Source organism: Tenrec ecaudatus, chromosome 14 (genome assembly GCF_050624435.1).
Source record: "Tenrec ecaudatus isolate mTenEca1 chromosome 14, mTenEca1.hap1, whole genome shotgun sequence".
In the NCBI taxonomy this organism is placed as follows: domain Eukaryota; kingdom Metazoa; phylum Chordata; class Mammalia; order Afrosoricida; family Tenrecidae; genus Tenrec; species Tenrec ecaudatus.
In genome coordinates this window covers 64,438,557-64,445,976 of record NC_134543.1, presented here as the reverse complement: position 1 = coordinate 64,445,976, position 7,420 = coordinate 64,438,557, and the positions used below count along the sequence as shown (strand labels likewise).

The following is a 7,420-nucleotide window of genomic DNA, read 5'->3' as shown; positions in this document are numbered from 1 at the left end:
ACAACATACTTGAACCATTGGGTAGTCGCTTTTGGAAACGTAAGGTTTGACTCTGGCTGGTGAGTTCCTTGCTTAGTGCAAGTAGCTTGTGCAGGAGAATGATTTCTCTGAGACCACTCCCCAACTTACCATTAGGATGTGATGACATATTGTTCCAGGATTCTGAAATATATACCTCAGAATTCACCTGTGCATTAATTTCTGATAGCCTGTCTCTTTTAAGCCAGCTTCCTCCCAAGAAAATAGCCCATCACAACAAGGATTGATCACAGCTAGCCAACCAAGCAGATGCAGAACGGAGAGTTATATCCTTCGTCACCCCATACAAAAACATGCTGGTCAAGGAACCAAAAAGAGCCATGCAGATGTCACACATTAAGGTCTCCAATAAACCTTATCTTGTCAAGAGTCATATGCCAGCCTTAACGTGCATGCAAGGTAACTTGATACTTTATCATAATATCTTCCATTCATTTCCTGGTATAAACATACCAAACTGTGAACTCCTTTTTCTTGGGAACTTGTCTTGGTGACTCCAGTCCTGACTTACCCCTTGTTTGGGGAAGCAAAATAAAGTTGTCCTCTCGCTTTAGCCACTTGCTGTGTTCATTTCTCAGCTGTACCACGTGAGAGCGGGGTTGATGAGAGTACACAGATAAGTCTATAGCAAGGGTTCTCAAACTTTTTAAACAGGGGGCCAGTTCACTGTCCCTCAGACCCATTGGAGGGCCAGACTATAGTTTAAAACAAACTATGAACAAATTCCTATGCACACTGCACATATATTTTTTGGTTTGGTTTTATTTTGGTGGGGGGAAAATCCATTTATTCCCTATTTAGAAAATGTGGGTGGGGGGAGTGTCTTGGGTATCAAATCTAAGAGTCAGAGGTGTGGGCAGTCAGGCCCAGGAGCCTCGCTCTGGGCCCATTCAGCCTTGAGTACTTGGTGCATGGAAAGCAGGCCCAGGAGTTTCTCCTGTGACACACACACTAAAGGACAGGCGCAGAGCTCCCAGAAGTCAGAGCTTCTGAGAAGAGGATGAAAGGGTGGAGCAGGAGAGGGTGGGGCACGGGGCTAAGGTCAGGAGGGACTCGAACACTGGAATGTGCAAGAGGGGAGGCTCTTCCTTTGGGAATGCTGACCACGTGGGTCTGCACGTGTCCAAGGCAGCCACCCTCCCATGGGGAGCAGCACATGGAAGGAAGAGCGCCGTCCCAGGGATCTGAAGAGGTCACCTTGGACCTTGTGCAGCCAGAGAGAGTCCTGGTAGAAACGCGGATCCCCCAGGCGCACAGCCGTCCGCTTGTAGAAGTTAACAGCACAGGACGACCACTAGTCTCTGAAACAGTGTTTGCAGGCCATCGGTCCAGACGGAAGCGGTTGGGTTTTTTCCAGCGTAAGTTCATCACCCAGATGTGAAGAGTGATGCTGAGGGAGAAGTACAGCACTGTCAGGAGGATGGTGCCTTTGAACTTGTGGAACAGGAGGTTGACCAGCCCTGCCTGGAAGACGAAGGTGTTGAAGAACATGAGGCAGACGATGATGATGTTGAAGAGAATTGCAACGTCCTGGAGGATGAAGAAGATGAGCTGGGAGACGGGAGCTATTCGGAGGAGCTCCGAGAAGGAATTGACAAAGAGGTCATAGGTCAGCAGAAGGCACTGCAGCCCTAGCACCAGGCTGTAGTTACTGGTCTGGAGCATCTTTCTTCTGCTCTCTTGGGCTCCAGGGGCACATTCCAGAGCTCCTGGTTCTCGCACCCACACAGAAGAAGAAGCCCACAGTCGGAATCAGGGCTGTTTCGCTCACTCTAAGGCAAGGATCTCAAAGAACCATCTTCCGTTGTCATGGGGCCGCCTTCCGGGCTCCCGGAAACCAGATTTCAATGCCGGAAGTGCCTGGAGGACGCGGGCTCTGCAGGCACCATTCTACCTACAACCCTCGGCTTTGGCTCCCAGCTTCATGCTTTATGTTTGGAAAGTCGCTGCCCTGGGCCAACCTGCCCCAGGACTCCCGATCCTTGTCGCCTGCTGACCAGCACCTCCTGTCCCGCTGTGGGGCAGCCATGGCCCCAACCTTTCCGTCGTCCCGAGGGGATGGGAGCTACAGGATCAGACAGGCCTGTCGCCTGGGCTAGGGGTTAGAAATGCCGTCCGAGGAAAAGGAGCAGGGGCCAGGGAAAGGCGATGGCACCTATGAGAGCTGGCCTGAGGCGACACGGGGCTTGGACTTCATTTCCCAGGCGGCCTTGCAGTTATATTAAAGTAAAAAAGGAGGTGAGGTGGGGAACACCTGGCAGGCTGGATAAATGTCCTCGGTGGGCCATAGTTTGAGGACCCCTGGTCTATAGTCTCTCCCCACCTCAAGATCACTACAGGAAATGCCCATACCCCACCCGGTGTGCTCTCACCGAAATGCAGGAATGCTTCTCATCAATCAGGACGCCCACAGTGCTTGCTGGCCCACGGCCTTACTGGCCTCCGGTAAGGAGTCACACTGGAGGCGGCCTCCCAATGGCAGATGTCGAGCCTCCTCACGTAGGCATGCTTGAGTGAGTCAGCTCAAATCGGTTGTGGAGGCTTTTTTGGGGGGCTGGCCTTTCCCCCATTGATTGATATAAACTCTTCCGGTGGGGTTTAGATAATAAAGGAAGTTCAATTGCTCAGGAAATTGTAAGAGTGTATATTTCTCGCTCCGGAAAGAAGAATCCAAAGCAAATTCGAAGCCCATGAATCTCTTACTCTTTATGAATAAGGTTTCTGGAACAGTTTGTCCCAAAATGTGTGCCAGAGGACACTGGCCCAGCTTATTTTATTTGGCTTTGTACAAAAGAAAAATATGACAATAAGTTGATAAAATGAATTTGGGAATCACTGAATAGTAAAATTCTCTGACCCAGTTGCAGGAACCATTAGCATTTTAAAGATGCTAAGGTAGCTGACACTAAAGAAAACCTGCCTTTTTGCTTTGTTCAATTCAGCATTTCCAAACTTATTTGAGCAAAGAACACTTTTTTCTTCCCCTCAGAACAGCATTACCATCCACAGGAACTATTAGGGGCACACCAGTTTTACACAATCCCCTCAGTGAGTTTGAGGTAAATTATGGAATTACCCAACATAAGCTAAACAAATACAACAAGCTGGTGACAAAGATGAACCACATCAAATCCAATTATTCCCAGGTAGCCTCATTTGCTATAATCTCAATAAAACTACAAAAAATGATGATATGCTACTTTGTTCTAGAACCCCCTCAAACTGTGAAAAGGAATACATGTGTCTGATGAATTGCTTGTCTCTGGAGGACAACGTCTTTAAAGATACACTACAATTTTTTAAAACTCAAGGTTAATATTTAGGCCACATTTTAAATCCACAAGGAATCCAATAAGACTCACAAACAAACCCTTTGTAGCCACCCTGTGCCAGCAGTAAAACCAGAAATCAGTGTAAAGTCTTGTGCCAGAATGATTTTGGTCAAAACTAGATTCCAAGCTTTTATTGAATTGTTCAAGGACTGTATGCTTTATATAAACCATAGAGCCTAGAGACTCAATATGACCTTCTGAAAACATATAAGCCTTTCATGAACTTAACCAATCTAGCCAAGCCTCCAGCTTTAAGCCTACATGGATATACCAAATCCTTTTCATTATTATCTTATAGTTCTTCTCACATGGATGATCTTCTTACTCCATCAGTAAGAACTGGAACTTGTTAGAGACTTATTGGATCAATGAGATCCTGCAGCCAGAGCTTGTCCACACTGCTTGAGAGCAGTTGCAGCTGCTGATATGTGCTCACTCCACATACAGTCACTCACATTGATATGTGCTCACTCCACATACAGTCACTCACATTGAAAATGCTCACTCCACATACAGTCACTCACATTGATACATGCTCACCCCACATACAGTCACTCACATTGATACATGCTCACTCCACATACAGTCACTCACATTGAAAATGCTCACTCCACATACAGTCACTCACATTGATACATGCTCACTCCACATACAGTAAAGTCACGGTTAAATTCTGCTCTCGCTTTGCATCTCTCTGTTAGCAGACTCACTTCTTATGAAATTCTTCGTTAATGCTTTCCACACATTCATCTGTATCACAGCAAACTACTTAATCCTGAAACTCTCTTACCATTGCCTGATGACAGTATTCCTCACCACGGTGGTCTAGATTTGACTAAACAGTTGCTAAGTTCTTAAACAGCTCTTAGATATATTTTTAAAGTCCCTTGACACAAGTCAGATCTTGTGTTATTTACCAAGGGTCTTACTTATATCTTCTAATAGAATTTACTAAACTGAATATGCTGTACTTACTAATCCGAATGAGGTTACATCGCACCCCCTCTGACTTTACACTGACCCAAAGCCAATTGCCACAAGGGAGACGGCAAACATGCCCCCACTCTCCGGCCTTCTTTACTGCTTTAAATCACCTGGGAGTGCCATACCTGACCTATGGCTTTCTTATTGCCAAGAAGCAGGGTTCTGACATTGCTTCCACCTTCCATCCTTTGTTACCTATTTTCACACTAACTCTTCCTCCCACAGCATTCTACTTTTATGCTGGGTTCAATAATTTGTTGTATTGACTACAATAATTTGTTGCAATGACTACACAGAACTCACAGACAATATTCACAAATGGGTGTTTATTAGGGAAATTAATAGCTTACTACAAGTCAGAATCAGTAAACAGTAAGGAGATAGTCACTGGTCCACAGTAATACCTCTCCCCAGTCAGTAGCCAAGACTCTTTACAAGCCTCAGACTCTCCACCCTGTGGTTCCATTGCATCTACTTTTCTAGATGAAGAAGCCTGCCTGCTGCCCCATCTCAAAGACCCATAGTGCTTCTTGTCTCAGCTATAGCACTTCAGACAGATCTAGAATGTACTCTTGCAATGGTCCTGGGTTCATATTCTCTCTCTCTCTCTCTCTCTCTCTCTCTCTCTCTCTCTCTCTCTCTCTCTCTCTCTCCCTCCCTCCCCTTTTATTTTTTAAAACAAAGGTTTATCTTTATATACTGGGGATTAATAACAGAAATTGACAATTCCCTATGTTAAAGTTATATATGTTGTACTTTCATCACCCATCCACTCTTTAAATGGGAGTTACAGAGCCACAGGTAGAAGAACCATATACCTATTTACCCTATTCTGACAACAACCAGCCTTCCCACAGCATTCTTACACTCTCTTAAGTACAGTAACCACCTGTAATGTCTACCAAGAACTCACAGGCAATATTCATGATTGTGGGAGAGTATTAGAAAAATGAATAAATTACCACAAATTGGGGTCAGAAAATACTATGGATAAAGGCTTAGATCCACAGCAGTGTCTCTTCTGAGCCAGTAGCCAAGTCTCTCTGTAGTCTCCAGTCATGTGGCTCCCTGATCTCTACCTTCATGGGCCAGGAAGAAGACATGCCCCTCTGACTCACTGCTCCATTGCTTCCTGTTCCTGTGGCCTTTGTCCTGGTCTCTACACCAAGCCCTCAGAGACCTCGGCTACTTCAAGCAGCAGCCTGGCACATGTTCCACTGCTGGCTCTACTTTCTTGGTGGTAACTGAAAACGCTCTGTCCCAGCTTTTGAGATGGTTCTCTTATACCCAGAGAAATGGCAAAGCAGACCAATTCTTTCTATTAGTTTGTCGCACACTATATTTGCATGGCCCCACTCAATCATTCATTGAGTGATAGAGAGCAATAGCTAGAAGATAAATATGTAAATAATTTCACTTCACCATGGCTTTTCTGAAGCTAAAGAAAATTACTTTTTAGATATTGTTGCTAGAACAGCTAGAAATAAAACTGCTTAACCTGGATTTAATATGAATGAATGAAGTAACTATCTGGATATTATGAGTTCTACTGAATTAATTGGCCACTAAATAATTGTAAGTACCTAGTGAAGAAGCAAACAAATGGAAATAACAGGGCTACAATATGACAAAATCTAAATTTATGCATATGGCCAAATTAAAAACTTATACTATTGAAAAGCCAACAGAGGCCTACATGGTACACAGTTGATCCTCTAAGTCACTATGTTGTTGATGAAATGGCTCAATTTGCGTGAATGTATTTATGGAATATCTTCCACTGTACAGTCAAATTAGTCACTAAGCAAGGTGAAACACGTCACAGGCACAATCCAGGGGCACCCTGAAAGCACTTGTAGCAAAGCTCCCCCACTATTGGGCCCAATGTTGAAATGGCAGATGCAACGGCGTCTTTCTATGGAATGTGAATTTGTTTTTAGTAACAATTTTTATGTACTCTCATTGGGCAGACCCTTATCCCCCACACCAGGCAACTCCGTTGCCATAAAGATTCCACATATGGCCAGACCACCAGAGACATGAATGGCATGCCACGGTGCCCAATGAGCAAGATTCTGAACTTTCATTTTGGCACTACTTAATATACACATTTATGTAACTGAATAAAACTCTTATTTTACAAAAAATCTGTTTTATTTTTATTACAGGGGAAATGCACATACACACAAACACACACACTTAATTCTATAAAGCCAGAAATAGCCTCACCGGGCTGTATTTTATAATAAAAAGCTACAAGATAGAGTTCAAGTCAACAAAATCAATTTATTAGGTGTGTTAATATTCAAATTTATTAAATATAAAGATTAATAGGCTAATGAGATGAAAGAAAGGCACATCATTAATAAAATAGTATCCCTTTTCAGTTTACTTACAAAATCTCAGGGTTGCTGAAACTCCTCAGAGTTCCAAACATTAGGTAAGATCATTTGCCTTGATCCATTCTAAAATTATCATAATTTGTAACTTTTCTCATTCTCCTAGTCAACATATGTGAACATCACTAATGCAATCCTGTTTTAAAAAAATCGGTACCAATCCTGATTCTCTACTTTTTATAAAAAGAGAAAATATTTAAAAATCTAAAATGCATTCAATAATATAAAATATTATATTTAATATGAATTTATTTCTTTTTCAAAGAAGCTAGGATTGTTTTATTCAGAATATTATCATGAACTAATTGAACAAAGAAGTTTTGTTACTGAAGCTTGCAATTAGATGCTTATTAACATTTTATATAAGTTAGAACCAATGTTTTTGTCCAAAGGAAAAAAAATTCCTTTGTAGCATAGCATAATGTATAAGTTATTCTTGTCAGAAAAACACATCCACAAATACTCCAATCAGCTATTGTGGTGGCTATAATGTTGAACAGAATCATCTGGACAAGAGATCCCATAAAAGCTAAATACCTGGGACCATGGAAATAGAAATGAATGTTTTTCCTTGCATAATAACTACTGCAGGTGATATTTTATAGGTCTCATTGAAGAAAACAAATGGTATTAGAAAAAATCAGTTGCTACAATAAGAATATTCAA

At 42.6% G+C, this 7,420-nt stretch overlaps 1 pseudogene; it reads right to left on the bottom strand.

The window, feature by feature from the left end:
- Positions 1-1,081: 1,081 nt before the first annotated feature.
- On the bottom strand, positions 1,082-1,704 carry LOC142426593 (transmembrane protein 138-like; annotated as a pseudogene).
- Positions 1,705-7,420: the final 5,716 nt, after the last annotated feature.